The 22,334-nt window shown below is 36.1% G+C and overlaps 2 long non-coding RNA genes across 2 annotated transcripts; one reads left to right on the forward strand and one right to left on the reverse strand.

Moving 5' to 3' along the window:
- Positions 1-2,665: 2,665 nt before the first annotated feature.
- Positions 2,666-21,583, reverse strand: LOC142179409 (uncharacterized). The gene is made up of 2 exons (XR_012707454.1): positions 21,083-21,583; positions 2,666-2,988 (listed from the first exon to the last, which is right to left on the reverse strand). It is a non-coding gene; the product is annotated as an uncharacterized LOC142179409 (long non-coding RNA).
- LOC142179410 (uncharacterized) lies at positions 9,800-21,484 on the forward strand. The gene is made up of 2 exons (XR_012707455.1): positions 9,800-10,978; positions 11,873-21,484. It is a non-coding gene; the product is annotated as an uncharacterized LOC142179410 (long non-coding RNA).
- Positions 21,584-22,334: the final 751 nt, after the last annotated feature.

The following is a 22,334-nucleotide window of genomic DNA, read 5'->3' on the forward strand; positions in this document are numbered from 1 at the left end:
TTTAAAATGATAGAGTAACTCACAGTCGAAACACACTCCATGATGAGCTTGACAAACTACACTGGTATTCCAAATTCTAACAAGACCATTCTAAAAAAATCTCACTCAATAGTATCATAAGCTTTCCTGATATCTACTTTTACTAGACATCTAAGAGACGTTCCTTTTCTATTGTAACATTTGACTAGTTCATGTGCCACAATCACATTATCTAAGATATTCCTTCCTTCAATAAAAGCTGATTGTGCTGGCCCAACAATTTTGTCTACTACTTGCTTAAGTCTGACAGTGATCACCTTGGCTATCAATTTGTACAGAGTCGTACAACATGCAATAGGCCTGAACTCCTTGACATGAGTAGGATTTGGAACTTTTGGCACCAATGTAATAGTTGTATTGTTTATCTCCTTAAGGATTTTTCCAGTCTCAAAAAACTGAAGAATAGTTGTTATAACATCATCTCCCACTACATCCCAGTTAGCTTTGAAAAATTCAACAGGAAAACCATCTCCCTCAGGGGCTTTGTCAGCTGGTAGATCATTCAAAGCTTGTATAATTTCTTCCTTTCTCACTGGTTTAATCAACCACTGCTGCTCCTCTTTATTGAGGCAATACCCATCTTTTGTAATGTTGTTGTTCCAACAAGGTAGTTCTGCAGCCTTAGTGCCCAACAACTCTTGGAAAAAATTAATAAACTCATACTGTAGTTGGCCTGGATCAGTCAGCATAATTTTGTGGTCATTACAAATTGAAGAGATATGGTTCCTTGTTTGTCTAGTCTTCATTTAGGCATGAAAATATCTTGTATTTGAATTCCATTTTGCTAACCATACAGCCCAAGACTTCTGCCTCAAAAGCTCCTCATGAATGTTAGACTATTTCTCTAATTCAAAAATCAGGTCTCTCTCTTTTTGAATCAGATTAGGATTGTAAAGATCAGAGTTTAGCATTTGTTGAGTGTCATACAACTTCCCTCAAATGTCTTCAACCTTCCTTTCCAAACTGGATACCTCTTTCTGGAGGTGTCTTGTGTTTAGCTCAATAAGTTTGAGCTTTTTGCATATTCCACACATAATGTACCCAGGAACTTTATACTGCCATGTAGTTTTGATCACTACCTTAAAATATTTATTTTGAAGAAGAATATTGAGTAATCTAAATGACCTAGTAAGGTTTTGTCTGATTCTCCCAGTGTTAACAATAATAGGAGAGTGATCTAAGCACCCTAGGTTAAGGTAGACTATTTCCAAATGTCCATAGCTATCGAACTATTTTGCCCAAAAGCCCAATCTATAAAGCTGTGAATTCTGATATGTACATCTCTCTTATTACTCCATGAGAATAAACTCCCTGTACTTTTTAGTTGTCCAAGCCATATGTCTTCAATACACTCTTGGAAATCCTTTATCTCATTGGGTGTACTAGAATACCATTTTGTTTATCATTCACAGAAAGAACAACATTGAAATCCCCTAGCACAATCCATGGATCAGTTATATTATTGTTCAGAGTTCTTAGCCCTTGCCATAAGGCGTTCCTTTCATTTATGGTATTCAAGCCATAAACAAAAGTTACCTGGCTAGTAAAATTGGATCCCTTGTCTTTTACTAAGCAATGCACGTATTGAAGCCTAGATGCTACTATTTGTACTTACACTTGTCGAGGTTTCTAACCAATCCATATTCTACTATTTGGGCTTTGAGTGTAGTCAGTAGTTATTTCCCAATCATTCCCTATTTTCTTCTTAACTTTTTCAGCTTTGTTAGCTTTAACTTTAGTCTCAAGACAGCCTATTAGAACTACCTTATTTGTAAGCAGGAAGGTCTTGAGTTCTTTCTTCTTAAAGGGCTCGTTAAGCCCCCTTATGTTCCATGAGCAGAATATCATAGAGGTATCTTCCTCGGAGAACTCTGTTCCTTTATCATTTTTAAAGTGACTATCATTGGTTGAATTATTAGAGCACTAAACTGATTCTGCCTCAACAACCTCTCAATCTTGTCACTATCTTCATAAAGCTGAATTTGTCCCTCCTGTTCTTGAATAGTAGCCAATTTTTTCTTACCCCTGGTTTTCGTCTATTGCACCTAGAATTCCAGACTCTCATACTGTTCTATTCCATTCTGGTCATCAGTTGGTTCTCCTACTTCTTTTGGTAATTCTGGTTCAACTTGTTGTTCAGCATTTGTGGCTGGTTTACTAGGCTCTTGATTCACTTTTACTCTCCAGTCCATCTTCGGTTTCCTTCTATTCATTTGTTGCTTCCCTTTTTCAAATGTGGCCTTCTTACATTCACCATTTTGATGCCCTATGTTCAAGCAGCTTTGACAGTGTAGGGGTCTCCACTCGTACTCAATGGTCTGTAATTTGCATTTGTCTCCTGGTAGTTCAATTGATATCTCTTCCGGAAGTTCGACTGATACATCCATCTCAATTAGGATACGTGCATAAGACACTCTTTCTCCTTTAGCTGTAAGCTTATCCGTGCATATTGGCTTCCCCAAATAGCTCGCAATTCTACCCAAACTTGTTGGTGCCCTGCCACGCCCTGAACCTCGGGGCCGAGACTGGTACCCGGTGCGTCACCTCTCCTTATGTACCAACTTGCGACTAAGGGATTCTGAACATATAATGTAATACTTTGGCCATGGGCCACATTGCAAGACAATTGCGAATGCTAACTAAATATCAATATAAAGTTGTGGCAATAAGGCCATCATAATTACTACAGTTGACAAACCAACCAAATATATATACAAGGCCGACAAGTCCAACATACTGCACTAACTGACAGGATATGTCTACAAGCTTCTACTGATGGATATACTGTAATCAGAACAGGTCCCTGACATACTCATAACATATATACATATATATACAAGATGTACATAAAGATCTAGACCCGGCAACTCCGAAAGGCATGAAGCTTACCGATCAAGCTGAACTCGGACAACACCTAATGAGGAGGTCTACCCATCTGTCTGTCTGAACCTGCATGCATGAAATGCAGTGCCCCCAGAAAAGGGACGTCAGTACAAAATAATGTACCGAATATGTAAGGCAGTATACTGAAAGCTGAAACTGAACTGATAATATAATAACTGGAACTAACTGGGATCAAAGATAATCTGAAGATATGCTTACCTGCTGATACTGACTCAACTCTCTCAATATAGTAAGTAAAATAGCTGTCCGACCTATAAGGTATATATATATAACATAGTTGGCTCGCTCATAGGCGCTCGACCATAGTAGGCTCGGTGTATAACTTATCATCTGATCAGAGGTTGCCTAATATGGGCCTGCCCATCGATTATAACTCGATGGTAATAAAAATACTTTAATACTGTATATATAAATTCTCTGTTCTTTTGACTGGAAGAAGAAAAATACTCAATTAAATATGAAGTCCTGATAAGGAGAATATTGTAACTTACAAAACTAGGAAAATATACGTAATTTGCGAGACTAGCAAAATATACGTAAATTCCGGGATATGAATTTTTCTTTATGCCTCGTTATCAAACTTGTGTAATGACGAGATCATGCAAAATGAAGGAAGATCTTAGCCTTAACATACCTAAACCGGTTCTCTTTTGTGAAAACACGCAACGACAGTTTGAAGTAGGAAAAAATCTGTATAATATTCTTGTAAAAAATTATACTGAGCTCCCTTAGAATTGCAAAATCTCACGTCGCTTTGAATTGTTGAAGATCTTACATTGCTTATGTAATATATGCAAATGCATATTAGAACGACCAAATTAACGTGATGATATTCTTTAAGAGTCATGAGACTTTTTGAGATAGTAACGTGATGAGACCTCTTAAGAGTCATGAGACTCTTAATGTTTAAGATATCTTATACATGGATGTGGGCCAAACTTTGGATGACTTAGTCACCAAAATTTCCTCCAAAAGTGCCACCTTTTATGTGACTTTATGAGTCATAATTTAGCTTTAATGTGCTGCCACGTTTTTGGCTTGTCAAGCATATCCAAATTACTTAATTAGTTTAATTACTTAGTTAATCTCTCACTAAAAATCTATAATTACTCAATTATCCATATAATTAAGAATTATTTTAAGTTACTTAAAATACTACTTACTTTCAACACACCTTATACATCTTACTATCATGGTTATGTGGTACCTTGTATGATACTAGTCCATAAATACGGGGTATTATAGCTTGGACCGTATTTTGTCCCAAATTGCCAAATTTTGACAAAACTCATTTTCTTTAATTTGCTTACCCTCTCAACTTCATGAATTTACTTATCGCTTGTTTGAAATATTGTAACACTTATAATCCCAAAATAATCTCATTCTCAAACTTATATCGCTTAACTTATGATGAAACTTTAACGTACGCAAATGTAGGATGTAATATCTCATGTCCGAGCTTATATCAATTTACTTATAGCGTACTTCCACGTACGAAAATATGGGGTGTAACACTTAGTTATGCTAAAGGTTAATCATGTGTTGGATTAGTTGAAGAGGTTCCTTACTCATCTGAAATTCTGGTTCCCACTCTTTGAGAACCATAGGTCTATTGTTAAAGGTGTAAGGTCTATTCTGCAATAAGGTCTCCTTATCATTCTCAGACATAAATTGAAAGATAAAGTACCCGTCATTATGCAGAAATAACTGAGGAGTCATGATAAAATTCCACACCCCATACACATATTTCAGCATTTCCTTAAAAGAAGGGTTTCCCCCAATTACATACCCAATTAATGCTGACTTCCATTTCTGACGTTCCTCTTCAACTTCTGCTTGGAATAATTTCACTATCTTTATCCCGTTGTTGATACCCAATTTTTTCCAATAATATTTTTAAAATGATGTTTTGGCATCAATTAGTATTTTTCATACAATTTCTGCATTTTTAAAATATGTTAATTAATTTATCCCAACATTTATTTTATAAAACAATCACTGATTGCATCACAAATAGTTTTATAATAATTTTTGTGGCTTAATTTTATCATTTGCATTTGTACTAAGTTTCAATTATTGTACAAAATAGCAACATTTGTATTTTTAGGATGCAATTGCAATTACTTTACAATTATAGCCTACGCATGCATTATTACATTATTTTATCAGCAACCTATTAGTTATTTTTTAAAATTGTTTTATCAATTAAATGAGTATTTAATAAATGACCCTCTTATTTTCGGATTTAGCCAATTAGATTGCCCAATTTTTAATCCCACACTAGCCCAAATCTACCCAGGCCCAAATCCCATCTGACCTTAACCCAATTTAAGCTTACCCGACCCAATACCCCGGCCTATCCTAGTCGTTGATCATTTTGGTCAACGGTCTAGATTTTTCCTTACCATAATTAAACTAACCTACACCCCCCCAAACCCTAATCATTTCTCACCCTTCCATGCCGTCATCTGTTCCCCTCCTCTCTCAAATGCTCTCTACCTAAACTTTAATCTCCAAACACCATCACCGGCTTAACCCTCCGTTCTACGATGTTTCTCTATCATCTTAGGCCTACATCAGCCTTCTGCTTGCCATGGTATCTCCATTTCTTGGATCCTTGAGGAGATCCTCAAGGGACCTAGGCAGTCTGTTTACACTTTAGGGTTTTCCTTCCCGTTTCAGGCTATTTGACTTGATTTTGAGTAAGATCTTTCTCATTTTTTGTCTTGAATCCATGATTTCTTAAGTCTATGCTCGACTCCGTTGCCTTCAAAAAAACCCTAATTTTTTATCCTTTGTTCTTCTCAGATCTGTCCGGATCTTAGATGAATCGAGTCTATTTCACATGTTTTCACAAATGTCTTATAGGTTTTGATCGATTCTCCGTTTTTCCTAAAAACTAGGGTTTATTGAACTCACCTTTTTCAAAGCCTTTCTGATTTTCAAGTGTTTAATCATTTTTCTTAAGTATTACTAACCAATTCATATTAATATTGTTTGAACCTTAGTCGATTTAAGCTAAATCCCTAATTTCTTACATTTTTTTGCTCCGATTCTAAGTCTTTCCATGCTACCTGTTACATTATTTATTTCTGTGCTTTGACTTTCATGATTTTTCTTAGTCTAATTCAGTACCATGTGACTTTTACCCTACTTTATCTCTGTTAGGGTTTCTGAGTCGATCTCTTGGCTAATTTATGTGTGTTTATGAAGTTTTGTTCAGCCTACTCATCTATTTATGGAAAACTGATATTTTTCCCTCTCTTTAAATTAGTATTGTTTTGAATCTCGATTTATTGATTTGCTTGGTTAGAACTTATGTGCTGATTCTTGATTTATTACTTTGTTTACGACTTTAATTATTCTTATTGCCTGTAATATTACTGATTCTTCACGATTATTTTCTTAATTAAACTTCTGTTTGTTTACCTCTTTACTTAGGTCTGATTTGATTTTTTTCCTTAAGTGTCTCCTGTCTTTTAACCATTGAGTAGTTGTCCATAATTGAAGGAAGACTACGCTAATTTCGTGTGTGATTGATTTTGTAATTTCCCTAATTGTTGAGATCTGATTTCTTTTACCTTATTCTGCTCCACTCCTAAACTGCTATATATACTCTCCTCTACTCTCAGTTCAAAGCACGAACATTAGTTCACTATTACTCTTACATTCTAAAAAGCTCTCTGTTCTTTCTGCTACTTGTGATCTTCATTAGTCTTGCCGGCTGTAAGCCAAGGCTAGAAACTGCACAACACCTGTCTTACATCTTGTGATCTCTTTCCCCTAACTGGTATGCCTCTGATTAAATTTTAGAATCTAAATCCTATGTGTTTTATTACTGCCTTATTTTATCAGTCCTGAGTTCATTCCTACTCATGTTTACTGTTTATCTAGCATGCCTAATATTGCTTTGTTCAATATGTGATTAGCATACTTGCTTGTCTACTATTTACCTAGCATGTCTAAATCTTGTTTTGTTCAGTGTGTGATTAGCATAGTTGTGTGGTACTTTGCCTAGTCTGTTCATTTAAGTCCTTTCTTACCCTGCTTTGCTAGTCATCTAGTCTCTCTAGTTGTATGTTTGAGGTTTATGTGTTCTCAACATCTTTGCTCCACGTAACTAACTTATTAATCATGTACATCTGTTTGCTTCTGTGCTCCACTATACACTACGATGTATTCTATGTATCCCCAACCCCTCTCTGCTTGTGTGGAACCTGTTTGCCAAGTGTTTTTGAATATGGTTTGTTCTGTGAAGTTTTGATTTCAAAGTGTTTTCATACTTTTCTCAAGCTGTTTTACTACCAAATTAGTACTGGTTTTCAGAAAATCTTTTCACCTCTAAGAGTCCTCTCTATACTATTTACCAAAACCCTTTTCAAATCATTGCACTCTTACTTACTCTTAGATTATTAAGTCATGCCCCTCTGGTATGTGTACTGCTTAGAGGTCCTTAATATCTCTCTGAACTCTGGCATATCAGGGCTGACTCTTCCACATTGCACATAAATTAGTCCTTATTTGAGAAAGGTCTGGGTGTGAGTACTCCCCCAGATCCTTGAGGTCCTTAGGGATCTCTGACACACCTGGACATGAACTTGGCTATGAAATCCTCGGCATTTGAGACTATTGAAGGCCTGGTACACTCGGATTTGCTTTAGGCTTACTTTAGGCTCCCTATAGCTTAATATTATATTTTACTTATGTAATTCATTCAATCATTGGTTTGTAATAATTGATTGTAAATAGATATTGGAGCGACTAGTGAAAAAGGAGGGTAGTTATATGATACTGTGGGTAAAGTTGGGTAGATAACATGCCTATAGGGTTTATTTTGGCTCAAATGTGCCTTGTTAGATAACATGCCTATACAGTTTACTTTGGTTCAAATGTGTATTGTTAGATAACCTGCATATAGGGTTTGCTTTGGTTGAAATAAGTTCTGCCTACTTTACTTTACATGATTAAACACCATGTCTATAGGGAATAAAATAATTAAGGTTCAGTTTTTCGTTACAGTATATATTCAAGTCTGTCTCTTTAGAAATCATGCATGTAGGTTTAATTGGTTGTCATACTGGATCAGTCATGTATGCGTGCCTAATGAGAACTAATAGCAGTTTCACTTATTAGAGATAGAATTCATGTCCATAGGGTATTATCATTGCTTTAAGTATTAAAACTGGAGCTTCATACAGTGTCTTGTTAAATGTCACTAGAAAGCATGCCTATAGGATAAAAGAACTTCAAATTGTTTCCCAAAATCATGACTGCATATACGCACTTAGGCAAGCCTTAGGGCGTTAAAATTGTAAAACCAGTTCTGTCTTATGTGTGAAATTATCCAGGCTTAACATGCTATAAAATCAGTAGGCAAACTGGTTAGGATTCTGCCACTTTCTTTATGCATATCATGAATCTGTAAACATTCATCTAGATATCATGTTCTTAGGATTTCTGAACCTCTTCACAATCTGTGTTTTAGACGTGCTATTTGTTTGCATATATACTTGCGGGGATAAATATGAGCCTTCTAACTGTTTGTCCCTATTTGCTTGTCATACCTATTATTTACTTGTCGCCTAGATTTTTACCTTTTAAAACCTTAGGTTGTCTAGAACTATCCAGATTTAGAGGTGCTAAATTTCTCCAGGACCATAAGGAAGGGACGGGTAACAGCACGCCTAGAGGTCGTTAATTAAACCTGCTTATATAACCACTAAGGGGAGGGTAATCGGTAGTAAAAGGATATGATGACCTGCGCGCTAATGTCACGTGTATCTCCTCATTGAGGAGTGATTACCGGGCATTGCATGAGTATGATCCTATAGGCTAATCAACTTAGGACTTCTCTTTCCCAATTCCATATGTGTTTAAATTCTCTAAACTTCCTTTTCTTTACATATGCATGTTATCCAAACCTCTCTTACTTTCATTATCTGAATTTCCTTGATCATATATGTATTTATAATGTGAAAACTACCTTTATTTGCAAATATGTGTTGAAAATGTTTATTTGTTAAAATGACTAATTCACATAGTTTAAGTTCTGCGGGGACCCACCGTTATGGACCACGAGGGGTGCTTAACACCTTCCCCTCAAGGTCATTTCGATCCCTTACCCTAATCTCTGGTAATGCAAACTAGTTACACGAGTTAATCGCTCTAGGTGCCCTAATGCACCATAATCCGTTAGGTGGAGACTCTTGAAATACCCAATTCCCAAAAAGAAACGAGTTGTTCCCCCCCTTAAATGTCGAAACCCGGACTTCCCCGCAAAGGGAAAAAAGGGGGCACGACACCCATCTCTCATTATTGGGGGAAAATAGTCAAGTTTCATCCCTAATTACTGAGATCTGTTACCTTGCACAACTTCAGCCGCCGTAGGTTTTCCTATTTTCACTGTTGTGGAGAAGGTAAGTTTCCTTGTAGCTGCTGCTGATGTGCTTTCATCTTGTTCTATAGGAGGATTGATTTCCACTGGTGGTCTTCCTTGTAATACCGTTGGAGCACTTCCCATTCTTGTTAGCCATGGACCAAATTGCCTTGGCCCTAAGTCCCGAGGGATTCCATTTTTTGGTGTAATTACCCTAGTAAGTTTTTCGTGTTCTGCGGAGGGAGTTGACGTCGCCAGATTTTACTTATTCCGTCGAGTCATGGTTGAAGGCGCACGTTAACAACCGTTGACTAACATGCGCAGCCAAATCCCCTCAACTTCACAACTACATATTCAATATTTATTTATTTATTTTTAGTATTTGAACAATTATAGTATCAGTTAATTTCAAAACACAAAAATAATTAAATAAATATTTTAAAATGTGAAATCTATATTTAAAAATAACAAAATTTTAATCAATAATCATGTTAAAACTTCATGCTTTTATATTGGTACAAGTTATTCTCCCACCAATTAATTTTCGATGCCCAAAGTAAAATACAAATCTCAACGAAGATAACACGAATTGGTTTCCAAGCTCACACGAAAGAGCAAAATTATAACTAAAACAGAGTTAAATGCTTTGTTACACCCCGCAATATTACGTCAATATTACGTCCCGCAGTATTATATTATGACAATGTTATACTCTACAGTAATATGTTACAATGGTGTCACCCTCTGTAGTAAATTACGGTGATGTTGCGCTTTGCAGTAATAAGTTACGACAGTGTTGCACCCTACAGTATTGTACATTGAATTTGTCGTAATGTAATTGACATCAGTCCAAGGAAAAGATTATTTGGGGATTATAAGGATCATAAGTGATGAGTAAATTCACGAAGGTAAGAGGGTAAGTAAAATCGAAGAAAACAAATATCGTCAATGTTTGGCATTTTGGGATAAAATATGGCCCGAGCTAAAATACCCGGTATTTATGAACTAGTGCCATACAAGGTACTACATGGCCATGATAGTAAGGTGTATAAGGTATGTGGAAAGTGAGTAATATTTTAAGTAATTTGTGGTAATTTTTAAATTATGCGGGTAATTGGTTAATTACCGGGTAGCAGGACATTACCCGATTAACAAATAAGCGGATAAAAACTTAATAATTATCCCCAACCACACGTGGAAAGAAACCACCAAAATAAGAGTGACTAACTAGTCACTTATTATGCCACCTAGGCAGCAAGATTGAGGATTAGAATAATCTGCCAAAAATTCTTAGGAATCAAAGAAGTGACTCCAAAAAGAAAAACTAGTCTTTCCAAGACTTTTAAGAAACAGAAACGTTTCCTTGATCCAAAATGAATCCAAAGGATTCTTTCAAATCCTAAAGGGAAATCAGAAATTCGTTCCTTTTTAAAGTTTTCAACCAAAAGAAATGTGGTCTTTAATTGGAACAAGTTCTTTCCAAATTGCAAGAACAAAATCGTTCCCTCTCAAAAATTTCAAAGGAACACTGATTTCGTTCAAACATTTCAAGAACCAGAAACAAATTTCGTTCGTGAATCTTTAAGGAGCAGAGGTAGATTTCGTTCAATCAATGAAGGTTTTCTAAAGAAATATTATACGGAGTTTTCCCTACTCCAGGTATGTTAAGGCTATCCCTTCTTTCTTTTGGCATGATCCATACGATATGAACGAAACGTGCAAATGCACAAATTTCAAAAGTGACTCTACTCATAGGAGTAATAGAAATATCTATGTTCTTTAATTTCCAGGTGTCATAATATTTTATCATCTGTTCATGGGTCTCAGAAAAATACGAAAGTTGAAAGGAGGTTACATTATGATATTGCTCAAGGGGCAAAATGGTCTTATGACATTCTGAATGATTTTATTGACGTACATTTCATGCATTGCATCCACGTGCATTGACCCATGACCAGATGACGTTATATACGCGTATATATGTAAATATATTTATATGGGATATGGGAAAAGGTTATGACATTATATACGCACCACCACCTGATCAGCTGGTATATGATGATGATGTTGCCCACAGTGGCTGAGATATGATTCAAACGACATTATATACGCATATATGGGTATGTATTCAAATGGCGTTATATATGTATATATATGTATGTATTGAAATGGCGTTATATACGCGTATATATGTATGTATATATATGTATATGGGATATGGGAAAGATTATGGCGTTATATACGCACCACCACCTGATCAGCTGGTATACGATGATGATTTTGCCCACAGTGGCTGATATAATATGATGGGATGCCCTCAGAGGCTGATGATGTTATGAAACATGTACCTATGCATGACATGACATTCATACGCATATGCGTGACGCTAAAAGTAATTTATGATTTACAAAGTTATTCAGACTTACAGGATGAGTCATGTACTCTATATTTCTTCCATGTCTCTTATGTACTTATTTATATGCCTTACATACTCGGTACATTATTTGTACTGACGCCCCTTTTGCCTGGGGACGCTGCGTTTCATTCCTGCAGGTCCCGATAGACAGGTCGAGAGCCTTCCAAGTTGGCTATCAGCTCAGCGGAAGATTTTGGTGCGCTCTATTTACTTCGGAGTTGCTTGTTTGGTTAGTATGATTTAGACGTGTATTGTTTGGTATGGCGGGACTCTATCCTGACCATTATGATATTTATGTATTCTTAAAGGCTTGTCGACATATGTCGTGTATGTGAAAGATTGTACAGCCTTGTCGGCCTATGTTTTGAGTTTATAAAAGATCATGTTGCCCTATTAGGCATGTATGTCACGTGTATATGATGATGTTAAGAAGATATGTTACGTTGGTACTCGGTTGAGTAAGGTACCGGGTGCCCGTCGCGGCCCATCGGTTTGGGTCGTGACAAAAGTGGTATCAGAGCAGTTCTGTCCTAGGGAGTCTACAAGCCGTGTCTAGTAGAGTCTTGTTTATGGGTGTGTCGTGCACCACACTTATAAGCAGGAGGCTACAGGGCATTTAGGATTGTCACTCTTTCTTCTTACTCTAGATCGTGTAATAGAGCTCACTTATAAGAATTCAAATTCCAAAATTCTTTTTTTTTATTATTCGTAATAAGACGATACCTACATCCGGAAAGAAGGATTGGAAAGAGAGATAGTTGTGGAAGAGCTGAGTCAGAGGAATTGGATTTTTGTATAATGCCTACGATAAATAAATGTGAGGTCTTTAGCAGATCATAGGTGTACTGAAAGGTGCAAGCTTCCTGATAAGAAGCCGTAAGGCAAGAATATCTATCCATCTTTATGGTAAAAGAAAATGAGAGATTAAGAAGATAAATACAAGTTTCAACAAGTAGAAGAAGCAAGAGGAAGAAGAGTACGAGGCACCCAATTAATGAAGGCTAACGACAATTATAATTAAGGCAGAGGAACATAAGCTTTTTGAGTTATATTCAACAGTAACAAAGGTATATACAATTGGACACACCCATTCCATATATGCCATATGAGGGTTAACAGAAGTAGTATAAGAAGATATGATGAATGAATTATTTGCGTCAGCTGACATTTCCGAAGGATATTGCAAATGTGCTAATAGATCTTTTTATAAACCACCCAGATGGTGCACTCTAAAATAGTACAACTAGATGTGAGTACTACAAAGATAGGCACTGGATGGCTTAAATGGATAAATATTACCTTAGTATGGCTCCATCCCTAGTAGAACGAGAATGCTTGGCAACCCGAAGAGCCAACGGATGAAGCAAGGGGAGCTAAAAGCAAAAGGATGTCATGTTGAAGTCTTCAAAAGAAAGTGATAGGCAGATATATTAGCAGGGAAATAAGAAGAGAGATAAGGAAGCATTATGAATAAGGTATGATACACGGATGACAACGGTAGAGTGTTACAGAACCTATAGTCAAATGAAGAAAGAGGCGAAAAGTGATGGGCCCTAAGACAACAAAAGAGTATAGGCCATGAAGTCATATCCTCATTTTAAGAAGTAAGTTCGTGACCCTAACGTGATTACAAATAGGAAAATCTAGACCCCAGAATAATAGAGATCAGTATGGGCTGGTGAACAAGATAACCTAAACATGAATTAGGGATTGAGTGACTGGTGATAGTCGCCATCATAAGAACTTCAGATTTTGTTCCGCTAATAATAGAATGGACTACAAAAGAAGATTCATGAGAAATTCAGAGAATGATCATTCAGGAAGACACTTCCTTACAACAAGCAATGTGAGCAAAGTTCAGCTTAAGGGACTGTATGTGCCAGTTATACTAAATTTCACCCTCGTGAGTAAGGGATTTTGCTATCCTTGGTACGAGAGAATTACCGCAAGGCGAGTAAGAGTCATCGATGATGTGAAAGGATGCCAAAGATGAAAAGGTCAAACATTTATATGCAGGTCGTCGTAGCTCCAACTCTTAATACTCCCCTAAATGGGGAAATATGGAATGATGAAGGAAGAATGCGATAAAAATGAGAAAGGGATGAGATTGCACTTATCTGATTCCTACAGTTATGCTATGATTCCATAACGTTACGTAAGCACGATGTCAGAAAAAGGAAGTATGGTTTCTTGCCCGGAAGGTTATTGATAAATAAGGAGCTAGTGCAAGAGGTAAGTTAGGCAAAGGAAATAACCTAAGAGAGATTACGCCAAATATGGATATGAGAATGGGTCGATGAGTAGTTAGTAGTTGATTTAGGAAGAGCCTAGTCATGGCTAGACAAGAAGTTACAGACAAATCAGCAAATCATGCAAGGTAAATGTAGTAAACCCCAACATGGAGATTTCATCCTCGCAGTAATGTTGTTATAATTCTTAAGATATATTCAAATAGAAATCGGGGTAGTTAAAGATACCATATGAGTGTTACGGGGATAAAAGAAAGTACCACTGAGAAGGCAATCAAAATATCAGTTGAAGCAACCCTATAAGCACAAGGGCACGGAGGTAAGCAACTATGGATAATTATAGGAAAGGAAGGACATCAAAAGGTCCGTAATAAGCTCACAGCTTTACGAGAGTCAAGGGTTCTCCCTAAGTACTATAACGAAAGACTAGCTGAGGAAATAAGGAAAAAGGCTTCAACTTAAGCACAACGACCTAAAGAGGAAATGGTCGTGTAACAACAGTATTACAACAACATTATAAGCACTCCAAAGGAAAGTGGCACCTACCATGACTAATGAATGAGAAGTAAAATTAAAAGTAAAATTCAAGATCATATGAGTTGCACGAAAACTCTAGCATGTATAGGCACTAAGATGAGCTAAGTATAGACGGAACAAGGGGGCTGAAAGATCAGGAAAAGTAATAGCTTACATTGAAATAAAGCTAAAATGGAATGAAAGAAATTATTTGATCAATGATCCAGAGTTGGTTACGTTACGAACTCACTTAAGGCTTCGGAGTTTTATACATGTATCATATACAGCCGTAGAAGATTCTAGTATACGTTAAAAGAAAGAATTGAGCCCAGGTCATAGATGAAGGATTGAATTGTTAAAGGATTTTATCATGAATATCCCTCAGCGCCTATGAAAGGCTAAAGTAATAACTGATACCAAGAGCCGCATGTCGAAAGATATCTTAGGCCTACATAGAGGCTGATTAAAAAGAAGATGAGACTAAAGAGTTACATCGACTAAGCAAAACATGAGGGACCAAGAGAATTATAGACCTCAGGATCACTCTTATGTAGTAGAGGTATAAGAAAGATAGTACAGTAGCCATACTTTATAATAGTTCTATGATGAAGCCAACTGAAGAGTACCAGCCTCATAAAAAGTCAGTACGAAGCTCCCACCGGATTATGTATGCACCAGAGGTGTAAGAACTATAATAGAGCTTCAAGTTATGGATGTAAATTATACCTATGTGAAAGGGAGGTCATGAAAGAGATAAAAGATATGATGCGAGATTTTAAGGTAAGAAAGGTAAAGGGGAACAACGTACGAGATACTCAAGGCAGAATATGTGAATAGTCCATACTTCGAATAGAAGGCTAGAAGTGATGGGATTCAATATCCAGGAATGATAGCGGCATATTCAGTGGCATATCTCATAGCCTATGGTTTCTAGGTATCGAGGAGGCTAATTAAGACAATAAAGAAGAGTTAGAGATAATGTGATGTCTCGCTTGATATCCCAGAATGACATAAGGAAATTTATGATGCAAGCAAGTTTAAAGGTTGCAAGTAATATAAATAGAGTTGTGTAGGTCGCAAGCCATTGTATAGTGAAGCGACAAGGTTCTAGAAGACAAGAGTAAGGATAAGAAAGGGCGAGTGAGAAGGTAACGAAAATGGATAAGTCCTCAGGATTAAGCCCATGAAAATAAGAAGAGCAGATGGTTTCCCTAAATGATACAAAGCTCACTATAGCCTGAATGAACTCAAAGGAGTCTAAGACTAATAGCATTTAGAATGCCACCCTGGTAATAGAATGAGGGTGTAATTGTGATAGATAAAAGATGACGTTTGGGCCTTCAATTGAGTAATGATTCAACCAAGAAAAGAAATGGATCTTATGAATTGGACAAGATTAAAGTACCCACGCAAGGTGAATCGCATTGGGATGCTCTGAGGTACGGTTATGAAAGTAGGGTATTGCCCCAGGTGGATCAATCTAATCATTTTAGACGTTCCCCGATAAAACGTGAATCCTAGCAGCAATATTACATAAAAGATTAAGTTATGAGTGGGTTGAGGTGAATCAACAATGGATGGACAAAAGTTACAATGTATGAGATAAGATTAGGCCGTCATTCTAAATATGAACAGTAATGAGGAAGCATTAAAGGACTTAAATTTATACATATGGAATGAGCAATGAAAGTAAGATGGTACTTGGTAGCAGACCTCAGCAACGATAAATTAAAGTAAGAGTTATGGCAGTAAATTCATACGGATGGTTAAACGTACCTATGCGATGAGATATAGCAATATTCGTAAATCCAACAAAGTATCGAGCAAAGGACTTCAATATACCTATAGAGGCCCAGAGAGGCATCTTATTAAGCCTTGTATATACAAAGTAAGACCTACAGATTGACTAAAAGGTAAAAGGAAAAAGGAAAGATGAATCGCATAAGTGCACCTACAAAGCCAGGGTCATACAGGCCGCATGACAAGAGGTAACAGAAGTTGCAAGATTAGGAAGATTTCGACAACATGTCATGATATGAGCAAAAAATCTAAAGCGGGGGAGGGGGAATACCCTAGACATTAGATTTATTCACAAGAGCTATAAGTTACAAAAATGATAAGAGCATCAGTCAACATTCGAGGACGAATATTCTAAAGGGGGGAATGATGTTACACCCGGCAATATTACGTCAATATTACGTCCCGCAGTATTATATTATGACAATGTTATGCTCTGCAGTAATATGTTACAATGGTGTCACCCTCTGTAGTAAATTACGGTGATGTTGCGCTTTGCAGTAATAGGTTACGACAGTGTTTCACCCTACAGTATTGTACGTTGAATTTGTCGTATGGTAATTGACATCAGTCCAAGGAAAAGATTATTTGGGGATTATAAGGATCATAAGTGATGAGTAAATTTATGAAGGTAAGAGGGTAAGTAAAATCGAAGAAAACAAATATCGTCAATGTTTGACATTTTGGGATAAAATATGGCCCGAGCTAAAATACCCGGTATTTATGAACTAGTGTCATACAAGGTACTACATGGCCATGATAGTAAGGTGTATAAGGTATGTAGAAAGTGAGTAATATTTTAAGTAATTTGTGGTAATTTTTAAATTATGCGGGTAATTGGTTAATTACCGGGTAGCAGGACATTACCCGATTAACTAATAAGCGGATAAAAACTTAATAATTATCCCCAACCACACGTGTCAAGAAACCACCAAAATAAGAGTGACTAACTAGTCACTTATTATGCCACCTAGGCATAAGCAAGATTGAGGATTAGAATAATCTGCCAAAAATTCTTAGGAATCAAAGAAGTGACTCCAAAAAGAAAAACTAGTCTTTCCAAGACTTTTAAGAAACAGAAACGTTTCCTTGATCCAAAATGAATTCAAAGGATTCTTTCAAATCCTAAAGGGAAATCAGAAATTCGTTCCTTTTTAAAGTTTTCAACCAAAAGAAATGTGGTCTTTAATTGGAACAAGTTCTTTCCAAATTGCAAGAACAAAATCGTTCCCTCTCAAAAATTTCAAAGGAACACTGATTTCGTTCAAACATTTTAAGAACCAGAAACAAATTTCGTTCGTGAATCTTTAAGGATTAGAGGTAGATTTCGTTCAATCAATGAAGGTTTTCTAACGAAATATTATACGAAGTTTTCCCTGCTCCAGGTATGTTAAGACTATCTCTTCTTTCTTTTGGCATGATCCATACGATATGAACGAAACGTGCAAATGCACAAATTCCAAAAGTGACTCTACTCATAGGAGTAATAGAAATATCTATGTTCTTTAATTTCCAGGTGTCATAATATTTTATCATCTGTTCATGGGTCTCAGAAAAATACGAAAGTTGAAAGGAGGTTACATTATGATATTGCTCAAGGGGCAAAATGGTCTTATGACATTCTGAATGATTTTATTAACGTACATTTAATGAATTGCATCCACGTGCATTAACCCATGACCAGATGGCATTATATATGCGTATATATGTAAATATATTTATATGGGATATGGGAAAAGGTTATGGCGTTATATACGCACCACCACCTAATCAGCTGGTATATGATGATGATGTTGCCCACAGTGGCTGAAATATGATTCAAACGGCGTTATATACGCATATATGGGTATGTATTCAAATGGCGTTATATACGCATATATATGTATGTATTCAAACGGCGTTATATACGCGTATATATGTATGTATATATATGTATATGGGATATGAGAAAGGTTATGGCGTTATATACGCACCACCACCTGATCAACTGGTATACGATGATGATTTTGCCCACAGTGGCTGATATGATATGATGGGATGCCCTCAGAGGCTGATGATGTTATGAAACATGTACTTATGCGCGGCATGATATTCATACGCATATGCGTGACGCTAAAAGTAATTTATGATTTACAAAGTTATTCACACTTACAGGATGAGTCGTGTACTCTATATTTCTTCCATGTCTCTTATGTACTTATTTATATGCCTTACATACTCGGTACATTATTTGTACTGACGCCCCTTTTGCCTGGGGACGCTGCGTTTCATGCCTGTAGGTCCCGATAGACAGGTCGAGAGCCCTCCAAGTAGGCTATCAGCTCAACGGAAGATGTTGGTGCGCTCCATTTGCTTCGGAGTTGCTTGTTTGGTTAGTATGATTTAGACGTGTATTGTTTGGTATGGCGGGACTCTATCCCGACCATTATGATATTTATGTATTCTTAGAGGCTTGTCGACATATGTCGTGTATGTGAAAGATTGTACGGCCTTGTCGGCCTATGTTTTGAGTTTATAAAAGATCATGTTGCCCTATTAGGCATGTATGTCACGTGTATATGATGATGCATTAAGAAGATACGTTACGTTGGTACTCGGTTGAGTAAGGTACCGTGTGCCCGTCGCGGTCCATTGGTTTGGGTCGTGACATGATTTTAGTTAGGAAAAGCCAAATTGTTGAATATATATGGAAGCACTTAATGGTGGCACCATTTTTTATTTAGACGCCTAAACTTAAGGGTGTTCCTATTGGGCATTTATATTATCCTAAACTTGTTCCAATTAGGCAATTTTTCGACAATTAGGCATTTTTTTGACAATTAGCCAAACTTACAAATGCACTCGCTGCTGACGTAGCGAATGACAAATAAAAAAAGGATGTCACACCTCCTTTTTCCTACACACGAAGGGTATAATGGAGTTTTTTCCAATTAAAAGACAATCGAAACAGGATTATTTATATTAAGAAATTCAGAGTCGCCACTTGGGATATTTATGGTGTTCCAAGTTACCGGTTCAAATCCCGAATCAAGGAAAAGGTTGACTGTTTTACAGTCCGCGGATCAAAAATCCGGGTAAGGAATTCTGTTAACCCGGGAGAAGGTGTTAGACATTCCCGAGTTCCGTGGTTCTAGCACGGTTGCTAAACTATTATTATTGGCCTAATTATTTAATTTTAAAACACTTTCAAACCTATGTGCATTTTCAACTATTAAACCGCTTATAAATCACTTGATTTATTCGTATTAAAGAATTGAGTTACGCGTACGTATACTCTTTTCCTTTGGCGCGTCAAAAGTCATGTCACGCGAACGTGTCCACAATTAATAATGCTTTATTTATTTATTTAAGAAAATTTGATTGAGGTTGCCCAAACGCATCCGTCGAGTCTTTTTTAGAGTTAAATTCGCAATTATGTTACGCGAACATATACATAATCACAATACTAATCTAAATAGAGCCTAAAGCAAACTATGAGATTTATTCATTATTTTTCTAAAGCTAATTTAAGATTATTGTGAAGGCCATGTTATGGAAATTAATATAGAAAAAGAGATAGATTATTTACAGAAAGATGAAACTAGCTTGTGAATTTTTATTAGCTCTTGGCCAATCAGACTTGAATTATCTAAATCCAAACGGCCAAAAATCTTCATTGGTTCAAACCAAAATATGAGGTTCGGTTGCTAAACAATTTTTAAACAAAAGGCTCAAGTATGGAAATAAACCATCTATTAATTGAATGCATAAAAAAAGATGGATCAATCATGCCAAACAAACAACAGAGAAAGAAACTTCACAATTGCGTACATTTACTCTAATTTGTGTTATATGTAATGTGTAATGCTGAAAGAGAATCTTTACTCCATCACTTGAGTGCACAAACACTTCAATCTGATATTTCAAGATACTATAGCCAAAAGCAAAAGCAAAAGCAAAAAGCAAAAAGCAAAAGCAAAAAGCAAAAATGGTGTTATTATTTTAACCGCTTTTAATATTTTTGAAAAAAATTCAAAGTTATTTAAAACACGTCGTAAGCCATGCTACATAAATGTACCCGCAGTCCACGACACATTTTATCTAACGTTGAGATTTGGATTTGGGTCACATAAATGCGCACCCGAATTTGGGAAGGTAAGTTATTAAAATAACGCGCCTAAAGCAACTACGCGTCTTCAACTTTGCGAGGGCCATGGAAAATTCAACTAAATGGCACACCTCGATTTCTAAAGGTTAAAAACAAAACTAATTAAATGAGGGCCATGCAATTGTCATGTTTGTTTGACACGACGCACCTCAATTTATTTAAAAAAAAGAAAGTCTTTACTCAACTAAAATAAACTACGGATATTCATATCCATAGGCTAACTATAAGGAAAATAAAAACTAAAAATATAAAATAAAATGAAGTCAACATTAACGGAAAGGAGTCCACAGGGATATCATGGTTTTAAATTAATATGAATCGAGCAAAATTACACATGGGCATATAATTGGCGCAACAACCATGAACGAACAACTAAAAACCTTTCTCATTTCGTTTCTTCTGTCATCAAAATTATTCCAAATCTTCATAAACACAAGTAACGGTAGAACTGAAACGTGAGACTGTGAAGGTGATTAAATAGAACACAGATCCATTTGAAATAAATTTAATAAAAGGGTATGAAAATCAGTCGAAATCAGTTTCAACATATAACCAAACACAATTACTAAGGCAACATGACAACAAATACATAAATTTCAAGTCTATAAATAAACAGTAGAAACGACATAGAGACAGACCTCAATATAGCTTGTCTCACTGCTTTGAAATCGAAAGAAAAGATGAAATACAACAGCAAAGAATCAAACCGGTACCGCGAACCAACAGCGAAACTCGAATCGGCAATTGGACGACAGCCTCAAATCATTTCCGACATCTCACTTCAACGCAGCTCTCCAAACGAGCTGGTTGCAATAACGATGTCGCAGCTGGGTGTGAGACAATGACGGGGGAAAGGGTGTTTTGGTTCAGGTTGGCCTGAGGGTGTGTCAAGAAGAAGCCATTGAAATGGCTCTTCTTCTCTGAAGATCGAGCTCCGCCGGTGGGTGTGTGTGTTTTCTTCAGCATTGTTGCGGCTGATGTCCTAGCTTTTTTCTAGGGTTTTCTTTTTGTTAGTACTTCATGAAGAAAAAAAGATAAGAAGCAACGTATGGGTCTCGTTTGTTGAGAATTGTGGCTGCTCACTCTATCTAGCGTGTATTTTTCAGCCCTCTTCAAATAAGCATTTAGCTTAGTGTACTCACCAGTATCAATTTAACTTTTCACTTCTTAATTATCCACTTGACCTAATTAGTGTAATTCTAACCCTACCAACACTAGAAGCTTCTCTAGTTGGTTAGGTAGATAATCTTCATTGAACAATTCTCTAAATAATTAAGGACCAAATTACAGGAAAAACTACCAAAATTCGAGATTAAAATTTAAAAAGTGCAAAAACAAACCATTTTTTGTGATTTTTCCCATTTTAATAAAACAACTAATTTGTTGATTAATCCTAAAATGCAAAATTAAATCCTAAATGCAAATACAACATATTTTTTGTATTTTTTTCATAATCTGAAATACTACACAATGCCTTTTAAAATAAGATAGAAATACTACACAATGCCAAAGCTAATCCTAATTAATTAAACTAAACATGAAACTATTTTTGTGTTTTTTGAAATTATATAAAGATAAAAATAAGATACTATTTTTTGTATTATTATTATTTTTTTTAAATTTTTTTTTATGAAAAATACATAAACTAAAATATTTTTGTAATTTTCATTTTTCTTGTAATAAAATAAAGTAAAAGAGTTAAAATAAGTTGAAATAGCTATATTAGGCCTAACTTAAATATTTAGGTGCTAAAATATGAAAAATCTTGTGGAGTGTCAAAAATCACATGTCTACAGCTGCCCATCTTTGACTGAAAACTTGAAGAGTTTTCAGACAAAGAATGACTAGACAGGTTTTTTGACCTGACCCTTATTTAAAGAGACCAAAACT

Source organism: Nicotiana tabacum, chromosome 3 (assembly GCF_000715075.1).
Source record: "Nicotiana tabacum cultivar K326 chromosome 3, ASM71507v2, whole genome shotgun sequence".
NCBI lineage: Eukaryota > Viridiplantae > Streptophyta > Magnoliopsida > Solanales > Solanaceae > Nicotiana > Nicotiana tabacum.